The 21,338-nt window shown below is 51.3% G+C and overlaps 1 protein-coding gene across 4 annotated transcripts in view; it reads left to right on the top strand.

Moving 5' to 3' along the window:
• Positions 1–1,225: 1,225 nt before the first annotated feature.
• The window catches only part of ELMO1 (engulfment and cell motility 1), a 411,711-nt gene continuing 391,598 nt past the window's right edge, over positions 1,226–21,338 (top strand). For 2 of the 4 annotated variants that reach the window (XM_078152032.1, XM_078152031.1), the window contains exon 1: positions 1,229–1,555. The gene's annotated coding sequence lies outside the window, so the exon portion shown is untranslated. Of the gene's footprint in view, positions 1,556–21,338 lie in introns of all 4 variants that reach the window. The other 2 variants (XM_078152030.1, XM_020964349.2) reach the window with 2 other exon arrangements.

Raw genomic sequence — 21,338 nt, 5'->3', positions numbered from 1 at the left:
CTCCTTCTGGCTCCCCAGGCCTCCTGCAGGAAGCCTTCCCCAGCCCCTCTTAATCTCTGTGCCTTCCCTCTGTCCATCATCTCCCATGGATTCCCTATAGAGCTGTGCTGTGCTCGTATATGTTTGCATGGTCTCTCCTCCATCAGACAGTGAGCTCCTTGAGAGCAGGCATTGCTTTTTGCTTCTTTTTGTATCCCCAATGCTTTGGCATAGTGCCTGGGCGTAGTAGGTGCATACGTATTGTTGACTGACTGATTGAAGCCAATTATTGTTTTTAATAATTTGAAGTCACCAAGTCTGGCAGGTTATTCTGGACAGAATGATGGAGGAAGGAGAAAAATAGTGTTAGACTTCTGGAAGGAGATGAGTGTGTTTTGGAGCAGAGGCGGCTTCTCCTTAGCGGCCTGGGCTGGAAACTCTACCTTCTACTTTCCTGTATGAGCCCGAGTAGGCCGACTTCCCTCTATGAACCTTGATTTGCTCCTCCGTAAAATGAGGAGGGGGTCTGGCTGGACGACCTTTGAGGTCCCTTCCAGCTTTGGCTGCTATGAACTATGAGCTGGGTTCAAATTCGGGCTCCACTCCTTGGTAACAGGGGCCAGTAGTCCCTAGGGCTCTCGCCTTCCTCCTCCCCTCGCGGGCAGGGACGACCTCGGAGGACCCCAGATCCAGCCCGCGGTCTGGGAGTCGAAGCTGCACCTGCTGCTCCAAAAGACAGCCTGCCAAGTCCCCGAGTCCCGGTGGCCCCGCTCCAAAGCAGACACAAACAACAAGCCGGGGCGGCCGCGCGCAGCTGTCCCAAGAGAACGGGAGCTTTCCAGGCGAGCGCGCCCCGGTGCCCTTCGGTGAGAGGGTCACTGGCCCCCCGCAGCCCCTCCAAAGTGTCCGTCAGTCGGTCCTGCCCGGAAGCAAAGACCCAGAGAGTGTCGGGCAGGGGGAGCGGGAGGCCAGCGCGCTCCCCCGAGGCTGAGGGCAGGGGGAGCTGGGTCCCTTGGGGAGCCCCCGACCGGCCGGGCCGGGCCCGGCGGATCCCGCAGCCCCGCGAGTGAGGGAGCTCCGCACATGGGCTCGGGACGCCCTGCAGATGTAAAGTGAGCCTCTGGCCAGCAGGAGGAAGAGGAAGTGAGAGCAGCGGCGGCGGCGACGGGGGCGACTGGGAGGCAGCAGCGGTGTGGCGGAGGCGGCAGCGGGGGTGGCGGGGAGGCAGCGGCGGGGGTGGCGGCCGAGGACGCGGGCTGTGGGTGTCTGACGGAGGGGGGAAGATCGCGCGCGCAAGACGCGCACACACACACACCCGGAGACTCAGGAACACGGCCGCTGACGCCCAGAGTCCGAGGCAGGGAGGGCGAGGCTGAGGATGAGGATGGGATAGTCCCGGCCACCGGAGTCAGTCTGCGAGAGCGAGAGCGGCCCGCAAGCGCAGAGCCCCAGCCCGGAGCCCCAACTTCGGGGCTAGGAAGCAAGTGACCGAGCTCCCCCTCCCGACCCGGACCCGGATCCGGACCCGAACCCCGGACCCTGATCCGGACACCGCAGTGGCGACAGCGGTGCGCAGGTTAGCAAAGTTTCCTGGGCAAACGGCTAAGGGGGAGAGACAGATGGGGGGTCTGTGATGGTGTGTGCGCCTGGGTGTGCGTGTGTGTGTGTGTGTGTGTGTGTGTGTGTGTGTGTGTGTGTGTGTCTGTGTCTGTGTGTGTGCCGGGCTTTCAGGCGTGAGGCTCTGTGTATGTGTGTCTGTGTGTGTGTTTGTGTTGTCTCTCTGTGCTTTTGCGTGTCTCAGTGTTTGTCTCCGTATCCCTGCGTGTCCGTGTCCCTGTCCGTATTCGTGTGCGCGATTGGGGGGGGGAGGGGGCACACTGTTGCCCAGGGCCGGAGGGGGAGCCCAGGGCACCACGAGAGGAGGGGACTGGTTGGTTTTTCGGGGGGGCTCCGAGGCACAGTTGCCGCAGCTGCTGGGGGTGGGGGACAGATCCGATGGTGGCTGGGAGTGGGGGGGGAGACACTGCAGGGACTGTCCGGCCCGGGGGTGAGGGGCGTCCAGGACAGTCAGAGGGACGCCGGCAGGGAGCTATGCGATGTGCCGCTGGGGGCTCCGGACTCTAGCATTCGCTGGGGAGACAGTCTGGGTGAGCCTGGAGCCCTTTGGGGCGCCGCGGGGCCCAAGAGGGAGATTTGGGACTCGGCCAGCCCTGCGCTCCTGCTAAATATCGGCCAGCCTCTCTGGGCTTCTGATCTCCTAGCGCGGAGGGTTGGCAGCCGCTAGCACAGCCAGGGGATGCAGGGACCTGGACAGCAGGGGCTGCCGAGGGCTAGCCCTCAGCTTCTGGAAGCCTGCGGGTGGCGAAGGGGCGTATGGGGGCGCGACAGAAGTCTTTGGGGGCCTTGGAGGAGACAGAGGGGCTGCCAGACAGTAAAAAAGTGGAGGCTGCCTCTGTGAGTGTGTGTGTGTGTGTGTGTGTGTGTGTGTGTGTGCACGCACGTGTGTGTGAGGGTTTGTGTGTGTGCGCTCGATGCCTCCAAACGGGGTGGGGAGGGGGGCAGATTCCCCCGACTGTTTGCCCTGAGTCCCTCCTGGGTGACCCCGTCAGAGTTGGGGTCAAGGAGTCTCCCGTTCCTATCTCTGGGCCCTCCGCCTGGAGGTGGAGTTGCCATGGGAAGGTTGGGGAAGGGGAGGGGCTTGGACCTCTGCCGACCCCAGGTCTGAAGGCAGCCTGTTTCATGGCTTTGCCCACAGCCTTCCCTGCCTGGGAGGGAGGGAGGTCAGTGACCCTCGGGAGTGCTGCGGTTCCACTCCCCCCCTTTGAAGTTCTAGGATTCTTGCCTCAGTCTCGGGACACCTGATGAACCTTGAACAGTAGTATCAAGTAGCTTGATAATGCCAGTGGATGGTGAGGTCTGGTGCATCCTCTTGGACCCTGAGGTCCCCCTTCTTGATGTGGGTTCCCTCTCTAGGAAGTGTTCCCTCCCAGGTCTTTTCATCCTGTTCCACCAGTAAAGCCTGCACCAGAGGCCCAGCCAGTGTTCTGGGTGCTGGGGGAGTGTGGCCTTGGGGAGGCCAGGCCTGTCCCTATCCTGGTACCAGTGAAGCTCCGGGGCTGGCCCTGAGACATTCCTCCCTGACTCGCCCTCCCTCACATGACCACTCCATCATCCTAGTGGTGATATGAGATGATTATTCATGTTTCCCAAGAAGTCAGGGCGGAGCAGTGTTGCAGGGGGAAAATGTAAAAATTGGGCTGTGGGCTCTGGTCCCAGCCCCGATGCTGGCATGGGCTGCCCTACCTCTCATCTTTATGGCCAGTGAAATGGAGACAATGAATAGAGATTTCAATCTAGGTCTTTGAGGAGAGACAGGACAGTGGAGAGCTAAGGGGCAAATGCCATTTCTGCCCGATTACCTGGGGGACTTCTCTTCGTCTCGGTAAAATGAAGTGGGCCTGGATGATCCGAACTTGGTGTTCCCAAGCCTGGTGAGCTTCCCACCTGCCATTCATTTCAGCTCACCTCCATCCCCAGAAATGTTCTGTAGGGGCCCCAGCCCTTGGCGGCATCCCACAGGCTCAGCTGCCTGCTAAATAGGGACTCTGACTGGAGACCACGCCCTCTCTTCCTGCTTCCAAATACCTGCCTTTGGAGACAGCTAATGTGGGCCTAGCTGGGCCGAGCCATGGGTAGATCCCAGGCCAGGCTCAGAAAGGGGAGGTGCCTGGCTGGTGACAGTTGGAGACCCGAGTTCCTTGCTCCCCCACCTAGAGGTTACTGCCTCTCTTGCCTGCCAGAGGCTCAGAGCCTTCTAGGTAACAGGTGCAGTCTGACATGGTACGCAGTGAGTGCCCATACACCGGAGAGTAGCTGATTTTCTGGTATTAAAATATGCTTATTCTTAAGAAGTAATTGAGAAAAAAGAGTCAGTGTAGTTGGGGGGAGAGAGAGAGAGAGAGAGAGAGAGAGAGAGAGAGAGAGAGAGAGCGAGCCAGAGAGCTGGGGCTCCAAAAGCGAGCACCTCCTAGGTAGCTCTAAATTGCATTTTCTATGCTAACATTTCTTATACTAATGAAATCACAGGCCCTGGCCCTGGCCCTACCCCAGGCCCAAATTGGAAAAACAAAAGTGCCCTTCTTGGCTTCCCCACCCTACCACACCCACCTGGTGGCCGACTGGCTTTGGTTTAGGGGCTGAGGCCAAGTCTGCTCGTTATCTCCTGATCTTGGCTGGGAAGCCCAAGCTGGGGCTGGGAGAAGCCCTTCAGAATTTTCCTCAGTTCATCACCTAGTTTAGCCTTATCACTCTTTAGCTGAGCACCCCGAAGCTTGTGAGACCTGGGAATGAGGAATGTGGAAAGTGGTCCTTCTGGAGAAGGTCCTGAGGGCAGACTTGGACTCTCCCCCTCCCATGCAGGGTTGCAGAGGGCCGGAGAAGGGGCAAGGCCAGAGGCCTTGTGAGTGCAGGAATCCATGAGCCCAAATGTAAGCACTATGGAAGCAGTGCCCCAGAGGCAATGTCCAGCTTCATTCTGAGAACCCTGAAGAGCAGCCAGAGTGGCTTGATCCTCTCTCACCCACTGGCTGTAATGGCATTTCTCTGCTTCCTGTCTCTGGGGTGAGAAATGAGAGAAAGAAGAAGAGAACAGGAGAGAAAAGAAAGGAGGAAGAAGGAAGAGAAGTAGGAAGGGAGGGAGCAAAGGGGGAAAGCCGGAGGGCAAGAGGGAATCTAGAGAAGGTCCAAAGAGGGGGAAGGTTCCTGTGGGATGTGGGAAGTGTGGTGAGGACCCAGGTTTCCTGCACATATGAGCAGAGCGAATGACCTGGGGTATGAAGGGACCTGTATACGATTACTGAAAGCCAGCTCTACCTACCTGGCCCCTCGTCTAAAGCTGAGTGAGAAGCTGTGTGGGCCTCATGCCCGGCTAAGTCAGGATGCCTCCAAAAAGGGGGAGATATTCTGGAATACTTCCACTTCCCCAAGAAGAAAAGTTCCTTCATACTTGGGTTCAAGACCTTCCATCGTGTGACCCTCTGCAAATCACTTCCTAGCTCTTTGCCTCAGTTTCCTTATCTGTAAAACCAGCCAGACTGAATCCAGCATGCACTAGGGTCCCTTCTGGCTCTAAATCTTTGTTCCTCTAGAACAGTGCTTTCAGTCATCTTTGAACGAGGGCACGCAATGAGTCAGTGGTGAAGGTGAGAGGAGAATCCAGCCCTTGGCTTTCTCCAAAGCACCATTCTACCTCGAGTGGGGCCATCCTGGGAGTGGTGGAGGTAGGACCACCTCTGGATGGGAAGTCAAAGTCTCTGAGTTCCAATCGCAGCTCTGTGATCTGCCAGTTACTTAAGGTTCGCTGGGTCTCAATTTCCTTATCTGAAAAATTAGAGGATTGGACTAAAAGATCCCTGAGGCCTTTTTCTAGCTCCAGCTCCTATAATTTCACCAAATGCTTCCCCTTTCAAACTAGAATAGACAGTCAGTCAATGTTTGTTGAAAATGAGAAACTGCGTTTTTGTAGCTCCCTCATTGCTTACCACGGCGAATAATGGGCCTCTCTCCTTGTGTGTTGCCTCTCAGGATCCTCATTGTATGTGTCATACTAGATTGCTAATGTCTGGCTGCTTCCCTCTCCGGAGCACGACTCCTTTCCAGGAGGGTCAGCCGGCCTCACCAAGCCAGGCCGCTTTCCCTTTGTAAATTATTTATCTCTGGTTTCCATTCTATCCACCAGTGGTTGGTGACCTTCTGAAGAGTATCCCTTTGGAACATCCAGGAAAAAAAATCTGCAGGCTTCCTCCCTTCCCCCACCAAGAGAGCTCCTTCTCCATTAATTGAGGAAATGCCCACTGGCCAGACTCTCCTTTGTTTTCTGTGAGGCTGATACAGGAGCTGGTACTTCATTAATAAATAAATGCTTGTTAATTAATCACGACAGCATTTATATGCGTTTGAAAAATCATCTCTCAAAGATATGTGAGCCAGATTTCAGTTTATCTGGTCTTTGCAGATGAGATTTGCCTGTGGATTGGGCAGCTCTAGCCTTGGGACTTCCCTTTCAAAAAAGTGACTTTCTGTAAACAATAGGTCAGGAACTGTAAAGATGGCAGCCTTGGGGCCAGTGAGGCAGATTGGAAGAAGGGCTGGATTTGTGGTCAAAAGACCAGAGTTCTAATCCCAATCTGCCAATGAACAAGGGTGTGCCCTAGAACGAGTACTCCTGGTACTATCATTGTCCTTTTTTGGAAACGAAGGGCCTTTGACCAGATGGCCTCTGAGGGCCCTCTCAGCTCTAGAGCTGTGTGTGATTCTTTTTTTGTCTTTTTTTTTTTTTTGGCTAGGCAGTGGGGTTAAGTGACTTGCCCAGAGTCACACAGCAAGTAAGTGTTACGTGTGTGATTCTAACAGCCCAAAAAATCTAAGATCCTGTGGCTTCTGCCATTGCTTCTGGGGTCACTGCTGCGTGCAGAGGCAGAGGCTGAGGCCTGCCCTGTCTGGCTTCAGGCAGCACTTCCACCTTACGATGAAACCCCGGGAATTTTTGTCTCAGCGAAGCACAGATTTTCAGGGGGAAGGAATCCCAACCTTCTGGCCTGACACCCGAGGCCTCCATCCCCCCATAGTGGTCTTCCAGCCTTTGCCCAAAGACCACCCATGAGAGGGATGCCCCCCCACCCCTTCCTTTCCAAACCATTCTCGTTGTCCCAAAGTTTTTCCTGCCAAAAGTCTCCTCTTTGCAAAGTTTTCCCATGTTCCTGGTTCTGCCTTCTGACCAAACAAAGAAGGTGAGGTGCCTTCTCCAGACCACAGCCTCTCCTCTACTTGAAGATACCTCTCCTGTTTTTCCTGAGCCTTCTCTTACCCAGACCCAGCATCCCTAGCCCTTCCCCTGCTCCTCCTTCAGCCCAGTGGAGCCCTGCACTGAACTAGATTTCCACTTCACCCCCTTCCTGATTTCCAGGGTGGGCTTTGGGGGCTCTCCCCTTTGTTTTGCTTATCTTTAACTTTCCAATTTAGAAAAGCAGTCTGGGACCTATTTCCCCCTCCTAGCCAGGCTGGCTTTAATTACTTGCAGTGGCTTGCAGATAGAACGGTAACCACAGCGGCTGGCAGCGAGCTTGCAAGGACATGTAATTAAAATAAGCATTTTAGCCAACTGGTCTTGGCCATCCTGGAACCTCCAGGGAGGGGACAGGCAAAGACCCCAGAATGTGACAGACACTGGGAAAGGCAGGGTGCAGGCTGGAGGCTGCCCACAGGGAGCTGCGGGAGCTGGCAGCGGAGCTCAGGCGCCTAGCTGCTGCTGGGCACATTAACTCAAAAGGCAGGGAACGAACGGGAAAGCACGCTGAAAACCGAGGGGGGGGAGGGGATGCCACACAGAGCTGAGACCAAGGCATTATATACGGGAGGGGGGCCACTGGCTCTGTACATGGCAGTCATTCCATAAGTGTCTGGCAGGGGCCTGATCCCTATCATATGAGCAAGGTTATTGTCAGGTAGGGGATGACCGCCTGTCTATTCAGAGCAACAACATAGAATAAGAATGTGTGAAGCACTTCATAAGTATCACCTCATTTAATCCTCACTGTAACCCTGCTGATACCAGGAGTAGCTCAGAATTCAGGCCACTGGACTGTGGGCACATGCCTGGTGACGGGAAGTGGGAGGTACTGGGATAGACCATCTACTGGCTTGTATGAGTACAGTTCTAATGGGCACATGCCTGGTGATGGGAAGTTGAGAGGTACTGGGATAGGCCATATGGCTGGGCATACTTGTGATTAGAGAACACAGTGGCTGATATAATGGTGCTATTTTTCTGTGGCTTCTGCTTCCTTAGTGAAAGGGAGTGGGGTTCCAGGTAATTGAAGCCTGGCTGAGCAGGAATGAAGCAGGTGGCTTAATTGGATGCCCTCTTTCTCCTCCTCCTCCCCCCTCCTCTTTTTCTTTGTTTGCCTCAAGACCCTTCTTTCTTTCACACAGGTTGTCCCAATAGACCCAGCTCCTTTCAGTTTAATTATAATCCCTTAATTGGCATCATTCCATTCGCTACAGCTATTGTCGTGTTCCCAGGCTCCACTTTTTTCGAAGCCTCTTCTTAGCCCCAGTTCTGGCTTCAGGCCTTGTCCAGTGGGCAGGTGCTGGTCATAGGAGAGGTTCAGGTCTCTGCCTCTTGGCCGTGGGACCCTCTGCCAGCTGCTTCAGTTTCCTGTTCTGTAAAGCTGGGATATGAGGATGCTTAGGAGGAAAGTGACTTGTGAGTCACAACTGTTACCTCTGCAGGAGAGGCAGGTGATTAAGCAGTATTAGGATAAGTGACATTTGTCTGGGTCAGGACACACTATTAACTACCTTTCCATCTGAAGCTGATTAGTCCTGAGGTTGAGACTTACCCCCTCCTGTCTGCAGGATCTCTCCGGTTAGCTGGAGACTGCCCCATCTACCAGGGGTGGGGAGGGGTGATCAGGATGAGGAGGCTGGCCATGCAGAATCAGAATCAGTTGGGGATGTCGGGCATGTTTGTCTGGAGAAGAGAATACCCCAGGGAAATATGTGAGCTGTCTGCAAGTACCAGAGGGGCTGGACTGTCCCATCTGTTTGGCCCTAAAGGGCCAGGCCAGAAGCAATGGGCTGAGGATGGGGGGAGTTTAAAATTTAAGCTTGAAGTCAAGAAAAACTTCCTAACAATGGGGACTGTCCAGAAATGGAATGGGCTGAACTCCTCTGGGTGGGGTGTAGTGGGGGGTAGTGAGCTCCTCCTTCCTGGGAGGTTTTCAAGCAAAGACTGGATGACCACTCACTGGGTGTGTTGTAGAGGAGATCAGTATTCACATGTGGATGAGGCTCTGGGTCCCCTGGGGTCCCTCCAGTTCTGGGATCCTGAGGTTCTCTGATTCCTTGCTTCTCCCAAGTCTTTCCACACTGCAGAAGAGACAAGGCTAATGCATAGGGTTGGGGTACAAAACCATCAGAGAGAGATTTGGGTTGGAGAAAAATGTTTTTGCCTGCATATAGACTTTCTTCATTTTGGGGATACCACTTTCATGTTCCACGATATCGTCCACACGTTGTAATAAAATGTAAAACCCCTAGTTATCTATAAAGTGAGTGACTCTGGGCGTGGGTAGGGCAGAGTAAGAGCTCAGATATGTTGGTTTGGGGACTGGGAGGGGAGGGGAACCAGGGCTGTGGGGAATGAGTGCTACTCTGTGTGTGTGTGTGTGTGTGTGTGTGTGTGTGTGTGTGTGTGTGTGGTACAGCCATACAGCCTCAGTAATTACAGGCCCCCAGAACTAGAAAAAACTCAAATTATAGCCCACTGTTGAGCTCTGTTTCTCCCACTTCTGAAGTCACTTTTCCACTTTCTAAGTGAGGTGCTTGGTGTAGGACGTCAGCACAAGCTTGGGAGCGAGTGAATGTGTGGTCCAACCAGGAGCAACTGCTTCATTTCACTCCTTTCCCCACCCTACGAACTAGGCTTGTCTGTTCTAACCAGGAAACATCTCTACCTCCCCTTCCCCCATCCATGGTCCCCTTCTCTCCACTCACATGCAGCCTCCCTCTCCCCCACCAGAGTCCCAGTGTGAAGTGTCTGTTCTGCCTTCAACCTGGCGCCCAAGTCATTTCCCTAAAACCCAGGACTGACCATACTCAGTAGCCTCTTCAGGGCTTCCCAGCACTCTATGTTCCAGTACAATACAAATTCTGGAGATAGGCCTTTGAAGCTGCCCAAATTAAGTGACTATCCCGATTAGAAGCCTAATTTACCTCTGTAAGTAGTAGGAGCTGCCTCACTGGGGACTGAACAGGAATTGGACAGTTGGGCAACACAGATAACACAGATCTTCCTTCCTTCCTTCCTTCCTCCCTCCCTCCCTCCCTCCCTTCCTCCCTTCCTCCCTCCCTTCCTCCCTCCCTTCCTCCCTCCCTTCCTTCCTTCCTTCCTCCCTTCCTTCCTTCCTTCCTTCCTTCCTCCCTCCCTTCCTTCCTTCCTCCCTTCCTTCCTCCCTTCCTTCCTCCCTCCCTTCCTTCCTCCCTCCCTTCCTTCCTCCCTCCCTTCTCCCTCCCTTCCTTCCTCCCTTCCTTCCTTCCTTCCTTCCTTCCTTCCTTCCTTCCTTCCTTCCTTCCTCCCTCCTCCCCCCTCCCTCCCTCCCTTCCTCCCTCCCTTCCTTCCTTCCTCCTTCCTCCCTCCCTTCCTTCCTTCCTTCCTTCCTTCCTTCCTCCCTTCCTTCCTTCCTTCCTTCCTTCCTTCCTCCCTCCCTTCCTTCCTCCCTCCCTTCCTTCCTCCCTCCCTTCCTTCCTTCCTCCCTTCTTTCCTTCCTTCCTTCCTTCCTTCCTTCCTTCCTTCCTTCCTTCCTTCCTTCCTTCCTTCCTTCCCTTCCTTCCTTCCTGTGCTTTGCCCAAAGGAGTATAAATTTTGTGTGCTGAAACCTTGCAAGATATCTAGCTAGATTTCTTAAGGACCATCCCTTAAATCCAAATCCCTCTGGTTCTCATTGTTTGGCCAACAACAGGTCCCAGCTCAAGCTCACTTGGTCATTGTTTGGGCCCTGATTGGCTCAGAGTAAGTGTAAGGAGCAAGTGTTCCTATTTTGGCCAGAAGCCTCGATTTTGTTTTCTTGGCTAGGTAAAAGAGGCCATTCTTTGCATCATTTCTTGCCTAGCCTTAATCACTGAATGGGCTGCTGCCTCAGTAAAACTGAGACTTGGGAAAGACCTTAGTTTAAAAAGGCCAAAGTCTCCCACTGCATCCTGGGCTGTCTCCAGTCGCCCTGATCTGTATCTGGCTCCGGAGGAGAGAGTGAGGCTGGTGACCTTGCCCAGCCTGGCCTCACTTAAATCCGACTCACTTGCATGGCATGGAGTCACCTCCCTGGTGCCATGGTCCTCTTTGAGAAGGAAGGATGAACAACACATTACTCTACGTTGGTCACTTGCTCTGTGGAGCCAAACCGACCGATTCGCTATTCCCTAAATCCCAGCATCTGAAGCAATTGTTAAACACTTACTAAGGGCTGAGCCCTGTGCTAGGAATACAAATGTAAGCCAAAATAAATGAGTCAGAAAAAGGACTGGGTGGAAAAGTCCAGAGGCTGGAGCCTGGAGAAAAGTGTCCACACAGTAAGTGCTTAGATATCGTTTGTCCTTTCTTCTGTGAGAGGACCATGACATCAGGGAGGTGATGCCATGCCATACAAGTGAACTGGATTTAAGTGAGGCAGGGCTAGGCAAGGTCACCAGCCTTACTCTCTCCTCTGGAGCCATCGGGTCCAGGGCCAGATATAGAGCAGGACGACTGGAGATGGCCCTCAGGTGTTTAGTGGGTGCCTGTTGAATTAGACTGGACTAGCTTTTAGAAGACAAAATTTAAGAAGAAATTGTTGCAGACTCTTCCTGGGCAGCTGGGAAACAAAGTAGGTGGAACTAGGCCCTTCTTCTTCCTGAGTTCAAATCTAGCCTCAGACACTTACTAGCTGTGTAACTGTTTGCCTCAGTTTCCTCATCTGTAAAGTGATCTGGAGGAGGAAATGGCAAAGCACTCCAGTATCTCTGCCTAGAAAACCCCAAATGGAGAGAAGAAGAAGAAAGAAGACTTTTCTGTTTTTCCTGAAGTCTCTGTATGACCATAGGCTAAGAATGAGAAGCCTGATGCACAGTTTGTGCAGTGTAACTATGAACTCTTAAAATCCCTTTCAATATAGAATCTGTACCATATTGAGTTTCTTCACCCATCTACCAATCTGGAAATACTTAGGATGTTTCCAAGTGCTGTGATTTGGATTTTTGGACAGACTTTTCTGTTCTTTGCTGTACCTCTCAGGGCACATTTCTACTATTTGGGTCAAGGGTTATGATGCCTTCCATGACCCCCTGTCTCTCCACTGAAGAGTTTTATTATGTGGGTCATTTTGACCCATTTGACGGCTATGGTGTGGCACGTGAGACTGTTTTAATTTTCATTTCTCTGATTATTAGTGAAGCTCAATAAAGAATTTTCCTTCCACTTATTTAGATCTGTCTTTATTTCTGTATATGTGACTTTATGATTCTCTTTATGTAGGTCATGTATGTCTAGGTGAGTTGATTCCCAGATATTTAACCATTTTTATTGATAGAAATAGGGTCTTATCTCTGTATATAGTATATATATAAAATGTTCTCTGGCTCTCTGAATTCAAATGACTTTTGGAGGCTTATCTTGTGTTCTGCAAAGTCAATTACTATTTTTTTGTTGAACCTGATGGATTTTCTAGGTAAATAATCACGTGATTCACCCCCCCCCGGAAATTGAGAACTGACACCCTTGATTTCCCTTGTTTTCTGGGGGAATATGGCTCTTTCTCACTTGCATAGAGCCTCGCCTCTGGTGGGGCCATAAGAAGTTCCTCAGTTCCTAGTCTCTGTAGTTCTTGGTTTTCAGTAACGCATGGATGCTGTCTTTTATCAGCCTTTTCCAAATCTGTTGATCTCTCTGTGTGATTCGGATCCCTTGGCCTCCTCTAGTACTGAGCCCTCCTGGAGCTCTGGTCCAAATCCTTCTCGGTTTCTGGAGGGTTCTGATCTGCTGAGGGGGAGGGAACACCCACCAGGAGGAAATGCTGATCACAGGACCAACCACTCTTCAGTCCTGTTATTGTGAATAAATTTATTTAGAAGGAATGTAGCCTGCATGAGAAGCATTCAGCTGAAAAAGAGTTTATGTTTGGGTCTTATGTGAAGGAAGGCACAATAAGAATGCAATAATTCTACTTGGAGTGTGGAGAGGCCAGTCTAAGTGAGGGAAAACTATAGAGTTGGCACAGTGGGCAGAGTGCTAGATCTGGAGTCAGAAAGACCCAAGTTCAAATCCTACCTCAAATACTTCCTAGCTGTGTGACCCTGGGCAAGTCACTGAACCTCTGTTTGCCTCAGTTTCCTCAACTGTAAAACAGAGTTCATAATAGCATCTACCTCCCAGGGTTGTTATGAAGAGCAAATGAAATGACAATATGTAAAGTTCTTTGCAAACCTTAAAGTGTCACGTAAATGTTAGCCATTGTTAGTTACCTGGAGATGCGGTATGTCACAGTGAGGAGAGGACCAGCCTGGGAGTGGGCATTGGGAATGTTTCCTCCCCTGTAAAATGGGGGGAGTTGAGGCTACTTCCCAGCTCTCAAATTCTGTGCTTGAACCTCTACAGTGGCAGGCAGAAAGCCCTGGCCTTCAACGCATTTTTATCTATTTCATGAATAAAAACAACAACTTGAAATTCGCCAATGGCCACAGCTAAAGTGCTCTATATTTGCCAGCTATTATCAGCCTCTTTTGCAATCACACCTTGCTTTCAAATGATATGCTTAAGTTCTTAAAAAAAAATTTTCCCCTTCATCTCCTCCCTCACTTAGATGTTGGCCCTGCAGTGGTACTTACTATATTAATGTGTGGAGCGAATCATTTTGTAGTGGGCGGTAAGGCTTGGCTACCAGGAATTCTAAACAATGAGGCTTCACCAGAGGCACTACTAAATATTTCGCTTCTTCAAACAAAAATGTGTGCCCTTTATCCCCCACTCCCACCCTCATATTTCAATTCAACAAACATATGTTAAGCTCTTACTGTGTGCCCAGTTCTGTTCTCAGCACTGGAGATTCAAAGACAAAATCAAAACCCCAAAATGAAACAGCATCCCCCCAAAAAAAATCAAGGACCTTCCATCCTATGGAGAGATAGAACTTGTGTGTCTGACTCTTCGTGACACCATCTGGGGTTTTCTTGGTAAAAATATTGGAGTAGTTTGCCATTTCCTTCTCCAGCTCATTTTACAGATGAGGAAACTGAGACAAAGAGGGTTAAGTGACTTGCCCAGGGTCACACACAGCTAGTGTCAGTGGCTGGATTTGAACTCAGGTCCTCCTGACTCCAGGGTTGGTGCTCTATCCACTGCACCACCTAGCTGCCCCAGAATGACTACTTGTTGGGGATGCTGTAGAAAGGATTCTTGCTCAGGAGTGGGTTGGACTAGAAAATGCCAAAAAAGAATGTCACTTTGGGCATTCTCTGTTTCTGTAATTGGAGCAGAGTATTAGAAAGATTACTCTCATCCTGCACGTGGTGTTGGACCAGATGGAATATTAAGAACTCGGCTTCCTGGAGGCCCCAGCAGTTTCTTCTCCGATGACTTGGGATTTTCCTTTGTACCTCCATGGCCCATTAAAAAGGGAAGCAGCAGCTTAGCCTGGGATTTAGGAGGCCCCCAAGTTCATCCTACAACAAGATGTGGGGCAAATCTGAGCTTGTCTATGCTTTCCTTTGGTTGAACGTAAAATGAGGGGACTTCAGGCCTTCTCCTTAAGCTCCTTCCAGATGAAGAGATGGTGGATAGTCAAGGACTTGGGTTTGGGTGAGGTCCTATGAGGATTCCTTCAGGCCATGAGCTTTTAGCACTGCCCTGGAAGAACAGGGATGATGTTGGCTCAGGTTAGTTGGTGAAAGAGAAAGTGCTTTTGAGTGCTGAAATGGGGCTCCTCCAAACCATTCCATCACATCTGGATTTAAGGAAGGGCTTCTGCCTGCCTTCAGATAGGAACAGGTGATGACTGCAGAAACAACGGAAGAGGGCCCCATGGCATTCAGGCTTGTGCAAGGAGCGGGTGCCATTTCACACTCTTCTACTGAGGTGGCATCCAGAGATGAGAGAATCCATCGCAAATCCCTACCCAGCACCCATGTGACAGCCAGGTACTTTGGAAGGAATTTTCATAGTTCGAGTTTATCTTAAAACAGTAAATATTTCATGGACAGTCAGGTGAAAGGTCATCTGCACCGTGACGCAGGGAAACTGGCCTATTGCTCTTCCTGTTTGTCAATTCAGAGCTTCGGCAGATGAAGGAAAAGCCAGATACAAATTAATTACACGAGTTAACTGGTGCTGGCAGAGGAGAGGTTAATTAACATTCTTCTCCTAATCCAAGGGTTCAAGAAAATAAAAGTCACAGGCCTCCTGCAATTCCTGTCCGGATGTCTTGAAATCCCTCTTTCTCCTCCTTGGCACGTAGGAAGTGATGACGGTCTCTTGGCTGGGTTGTTTCCTTGATGCTTGGGTGAAGAGCTGGGGTCAGTGTCCTGCTGAACCTCTTGGCTACAAGCAAGAAGGGGGCCAGACTTCTCCCTGGAGTGCCCAGAGCTCTGTGTCTGGCCCACTGACAACAACCATTTTTTTTTAACCAATGGCAAGAATGAGTACATAGATGGTGTACTTATCAAATATGAGGTTGGCACCAAGGAGTGGGGTTGTGGGAGAGAGCAAGGAGAGAGAGGAGAGAGAGAGAGAGAGAGAGAGAGAGAGAGAGAGAGAGAGAGAAGAGAGAGAGAGAGAGAGAGTATACAATACAATGTGATTGTGTTAGTTGTGAGTGCCACATTTTAGGAAGGAAGGGCATTGGTAACCCCTAGCATGTCTACACAAGGGTACCTGTTGAGGGCAATGGACACCACACCACATGAGGACTGGCTGAAGGAATGGCAATATCCTGATGAAAAGGGGATATGTGAGAACATGACACCTGTCCCTTTTTTTTTTTAGCAATGGGGTCAAGTGACTTGCCCAGGGTCACACAACTAGTAAGTGTTATTATGGGTCTGAGGCCAGATTTGAACTCAGGTCCTCCTGAATCCAGGGCTGGTACTCTATCCACTGTGCCACCTAGCTGCCCGACAACTGTCTTTAAGTAGTTGAAGGGCCGGCTTGTAGAGACCTGATCTTCTTGGCCAAAAGAGGGCAGAACAAGAATTGAGGAGAAGTGGGTAAAAGCTGCAGAAGAGGTTGATTTGAGCTTCACATCAGGAAGAACCTTTGCACCAGTGAGAGGCATCTCAATGGAAGGGGTTGGGTCAGCAGTCATGAGCTTCCCATCAGGGAGGCCTTCAATAAAGGCTGGAGGGCCGCAGGTCAAGGTTGCTCTGCTGAACATTTTTCTTGAAATGGGGGTGGGCTAGCTGACCGCCAAGATCCCTCCCAACTTGGAGATGCTCTGACTGGAAGCTGTACCCTGGCTGATGCTCCTTGTGACTCGACTAACCTTGGACAGGCCCCTCAACCCACTCATGCCAAAGTTCACTCTCTTGTGAAATGACAGGGCTGGACTCACTGGCCTCTGAGGGCTTCCCTAGCTCCAGATTTATGAGCCTAAGAGTCCAGAGAGGGGGGTCCTGGTGCGAAATGTTTGCATCGCCCTTGGGCCGTTCAGCTCATTCACATCACTGCAAGCACATATTTAGGCCTTGGATGAGACAGTGCAGTGGGATTTGGTGACATAAAAACAGTAACAAGAGTCCTTACCCTCTATGAGCTTGCTTTCTTGAGGAGGAAGGTGTGTGTGCTCAGATCACTAAAGACAAAGTAATTTGAGGGGAGATCAGGAGTGGCATCCTGGCAGACTAGGGGTCTGAGCTGAGTCTGGGAGGGAGCTGGGAGAAGGAGAAGTAGAAGAGGGGGTCGCAGGCGCAGCTGCTGCTGCCCAAGGAGCTTCCAAGGGCCCAGGAGATTCAGTGAGATCGTATTCATAAAGCACCTAGTATGGAGTAGGTGCTGCTCCCTTCCTCTTCAGGGGCCTCTATGAAAGGCAGTGCTGGTGGGGACTAGAATGGGTGAGGGTGTGGAAGCTAAGGAACAGGAGCATAGCCAGGAAGAGAAGGCTTAGGGCAGGGGTGGGGACCTGTGGTCCAGGCCACCTGTGGCCCTCTAGGTCTTTAAGTGTGGCCCTTCACAGAACAAATCCCCTTAATAGAAGGATCTGTTCCGTAAAACATGGACTCAGTCAGGAGGACACATCCAAGCACCTAGAAGGCCACATGTGGCCTCCCCACCCCTGACTTAGGGGAAGACAGGACGATTCTTCTCCTGTATCTAAAGGGCCGCCAAGGAAACCATTTGTGGAGGGTTGCTTACATGGCAGGAGGTGGGGGCATTCCAGTCTGGGGCAGAGCCTTTTAAACCATCCAGTGACAAGCCTCTGGTCAGTGAGTAGCGCTGGGGATGCCCGAGGCACTCAGGCTGTTTTCCAGGAGAGGGACCAGCCTTACCTCATCTTCCTACCCACTGGCTCAGACTAGGGAAATGACTTGCCCAAGGCGACAGGGACAGGCCGGTCCTAGAACTTCTGTGTCCAGAATCTCAGCCCCGGAGCCCCTCTCCTTCTGGAAAACTAGCCAGAGCTGGGTCGGTCAGCCGGCCCGGCCCTCCAATCCCCAGGCCAGACCTAATCCCCTGAGTGCCTTGGAAGTTTGCTTTCCCTCACTCACCAAAGGACCGTATCAAATTATTTTAACTTTTCCCTGACGTCGAGTAGCAGGTTAGGGAAAGTGGTTTTACAAAAAGCGGACTGTGGGAACAGCCCAGGAAGCTGCTGATAACCACACGCGCAAACTCAGGACTTCATGAACTCTTCCTCTTCCTCTTGGGTGGACAGAACTCAGAGGCCAACCCCCTTATTTTACAGATGAGGAGACTGAGGCCATGGAGGTGAAGGGGCTGCCCAAGGTCACGAGGGGGAAGTGGCTGAGCGGGGGATGGATCCCAGATTCCGATTCCAGATCCCTGGCTTTCCCCTCCGCACCCTTCTTCGTCTCCATTACGTCTTGCCCTGCTCAAATCACTTAGACTAGAATTTAAAAAGATGACATGTGTGTGGCATTTTAATTTGATGTCTATGCAGAGTTTTAGCGCATTTTAAGGATTTTTCCTTTTTAGTTTTTCCCCTGATTTGCCTCTGTCTTCCCTCGCTCTCTTACCGTTAAACCAGTGTGCCCCAGCCCGATGTTTTCACTACTGGTGAAGTCTCCATTGCCCTTTGGATGGTCAGTGTTAGTGCAAAGGCCTGGCCCATGGAAAGGTGATGGGAGAGATGCTCTTCACATGCACCAGTGTTGTGTTCATAGACCAACCTCAGACTCCATAGTCTTGGCCCTGGGATCCAAAAAGAATTGTGAGCATGACCCACCTCGTGACAATGGCCTGAATCAGAGGAGGTGACATTTTAGGCATAAAGAGGAAGTCGTTTTGAGCTAGGCTAAGGTTCAAAAAACAACCTTAATAAGATGGGATGAGTGTGGCAATTTGTCTGAAAACAATCGGGGGGTTTTAATGGACTGCAAACTTGCTCTGAGTTAACCGAAGGGCAGGGCAGTCCAGAGACAGAGCAGTCTTAGGCTGCATTGGGGAGGGGTATTCCCCAATATACTCAGCCCTGTTCAGACCACACTCAGAGTCCTGTGTTCAGTTCTGGGCTCAGAGGTTAGGAAGGACCTTGGCAAGCTGGAGGGCACCCAGACCAGGGCAAAGGAAATTAGGGAGGTAGAGCCTGGAGGGTAGAGTGGGAACTTAGGTGGGAGCTGGGGGTCAGCCCAATAGCCATCTTCAAGGATTTAAAGGTATCCCCTGGGAGAAGAATTGGCCTTGTGCTCATTGGACCCTGAATTAAGGATCAGGAGCAATGGGAGTTTGGACACCAAGGAAAGGTTCCAGTTGTCCACCAGAGCTGCCCCAAAGTGGCTCAAGCTACTTCAAGAGGTAGTGAGCTGCCTGTCATTAGGGGTCTTCAAGCAAAGACTGGTAGAGGGGGAAGCCTCAGGCTTTGGCTTATTGGGGTGAGGGGTTGAGGAAAGGGAAGGTGAGTGAGTTCTGCCATATTTGATCCAAATACCCTCCCTTGGCTGAATGAACTTGAGGCCCCTTCAATTCAACATTTGTTGTGTGCGTTGTGTTTTTTTCTTTCTTTTTTTTAAACAGTACTGGTTTGTCTCAGAGTTTGGACGTTGGGATAAATCGTTTCAGCAGCGCTGAGCCAAGACACTTATCAGGTTTCGATTTCCAGTTGAAACCTTGATTGTTGCTAGGAAAAATAATGTGTAGTTATAGTCTAGAGACATCAATTATCGAGGCAAAGAGCTGTCTGAGTGTAATAAATAAGAGATGTGGGACCACATTTGTGGTCAAGCTTGCGATCCCCTGGTGTGTGTCATGAACGTGGGGTCACCCGCAGGGGTGAGGGGGTGGGGCGAGGGAGTGGGCCGAGGAGGGAGGGGGAGTGCCTCCAGCTGGGGCTTGCAGAGCCTGCCAGAGTGAATTAAGGATGAATTGAGCACGGGCCTGGAGAGGTGCAGTCGAGTCAGCCGGCTCTCTGGCCAGCTGTGCCATGAGCCAAGCACCTGTCAAAGCGGAGGGCTCTGTGCCCCTAGGCCCCTGGGAAGACCCTGGGGATGGGCACAAATCGACTCCTGTTTCTTAGAATTACATTTAATCCAATATAAATATGGGTATTCAGTTGAGTGCTTCCAGTGTGCCAGGTCTTACGTTAGGTGCTAGGTGGCGAGGCAGTGGATAGAGTGTCAAGAGGACCTGAGTTCAAATCCAGCCTCAGACTGGTGACCCTGGCCAAGTCACTTCACCCTGTTTGCCTCAATTTCCTCATCTGTAAAATGAGCTGGAGAAGAACATGGCAAACCACTCCCGTGTATTTGCCAAGAAAACCCCAAATGGGGTCATGGAGAGTCAAACATGACTGAAAAGACCGAGCAACAAAAAGAAACAATCAGAAATGAAACAGCCCCTTCCCTCCGGGAGCTTACATTCTGCTAGGGGAAAATAACCTGTATGCAGATAAGTAAACATGGCACTCACTTTTGGCATTGAGGCTGGGTGGCTCCGCAGTTGAGTTATCTTGCCTCCCACACAGTAGTCCAGGGACCATGGGCAAGTCAAGGAACCTCACTTTCCTCACCTATCAAATGGGGATAATAATAGATCTGCTGAGATCACACAGCACTCCACAACTCTCTAAGTTCTCTATAAATGCTGGCTGTTAAATTATAAATCGGGAGAATTGCAAGCCTTCCAGAGTATGGCCCTTGAGCTGAGCCTGAAGGGAAGGAAGGGGAGAATTCCAGACATGGGGTGGGAGGGCCGCCAAGGCATCAGATATGGGGTTATGGCTGGTCCCCAGAGGGACAGACCAGCTCTGATCAGTGTCTACTTGGCAGGGTTGCCTACCAGGCAGGACCAAGACTGAGTATGTTAAGATTTAGGGGCACTGGGACCCTGAAATAGCGACACTCAGGTTCTGCCCGAATGAATGCAACCCAAGCCTTCTTTCAGCCAAAGACAAGGTTTATTAAAGATCTGCCACATTGGAATGAGCTAGATTCCTAGTGAGTCTGCATTGTTGGCCAGATTTTAAGAATCTGAGCACCTTAATGGACACCAAGATGGACCTTATATACATAAAGACTGTGGGAGGGATCTGGGAGGTATCTAGGAGTAGCCAAATAGTCTGAGGTGACTGTGAGGAGGGGTCTAGGGAGGATGTGGATGGGAGTGGCCAGTAAACTGAGGTGACTGTGAGATAACAGAGTAGGTAGGACCCAGGGACCTAGACCACATAGCCAAGGAAGAATGGGGTCTAGATGGTATCGAGGGTGGGAAGATTAACAGACAATGAAGGGCTGGGTGGGTCAGAGGTAACAGAATTGGGAGATTGGCCACAAAGAAAGGCCAGTAGAGTGGATTATAGCCTCTCAGAGCTTTTCTTTTAGGGATTCAGATCCCATCCCCATCAAGTACACCTCGGTGCAGAGGGTGTTCTGTTGGGCTTCCTGGGCAGTTGCTTTACATTCCTGGAGTAGGGGAGTCCTCCCTCTAAGGCTGGCTCAAGGAGGTCCCAGCTAGCTATGGGTCACCCAGAATCCTCCAGACTCCATGAGGAGCAGCAGAATGATGCTGATCCTCACTGGTTTCACAGACATTGGGATTGGTCTGAGGCCATTTCCCAACACATTTGGAGGCTTCCAGAAATAGCCTCAAAAGCCATGTCCTGGGTACACAGACTAACCCAGAATGTGCCCATCACCCACCCAGGGCATTGCTGTGTCTGATGTCCTGGTACTGCCCAGGTGTTCTGGTGTTCTGCCCCTCACCCCCACCCCAATCTTCTCACCTTTCAGCCTCACCAGGTGGTGTGAGAGAAAATCAGATGGGAATGAGGCTGGTCTTCTAAGCTGTGATAAGGGTCTGAGCCTGGGGAGTGACCATGAGTCCAGAGGAGTTAGCCTCAAGCTGATGAGATATGGAAAAGACAAAAGTGGTAACTGGAAGGGCACAGCATCTTCCAGGAGGAGTTAGGAAGGGGGAGCAGCATTCTGTTCTGGTCCTGTTGAGCTTGAGACGGGTGAAAGACAGGCCTGGAACTTGGAAGAGACGCTAGGCTGGATAAACAACCTGAGAATCATCTCCACGGATGGAGAGCAGAAGCCTTGGGGGCTTCTGAGAATGGAGAGGGGAGAGGGAGGGCCCCCAGTGGAACCTTCCCCCATCAGGGTGG

The sequence above is a fragment of the Phascolarctos cinereus genome, unplaced genomic scaffold (genome assembly GCF_003287225.1).
Source record: "Phascolarctos cinereus isolate Bilbo 61053 unplaced genomic scaffold, phaCin_HiC Scaffold_4;HRSCAF=312, whole genome shotgun sequence".
Taxonomy (NCBI): domain Eukaryota; kingdom Metazoa; phylum Chordata; class Mammalia; order Diprotodontia; family Phascolarctidae; genus Phascolarctos; species Phascolarctos cinereus.
This window is presented reverse-complemented; position numbering and strand designations above follow the sequence as displayed.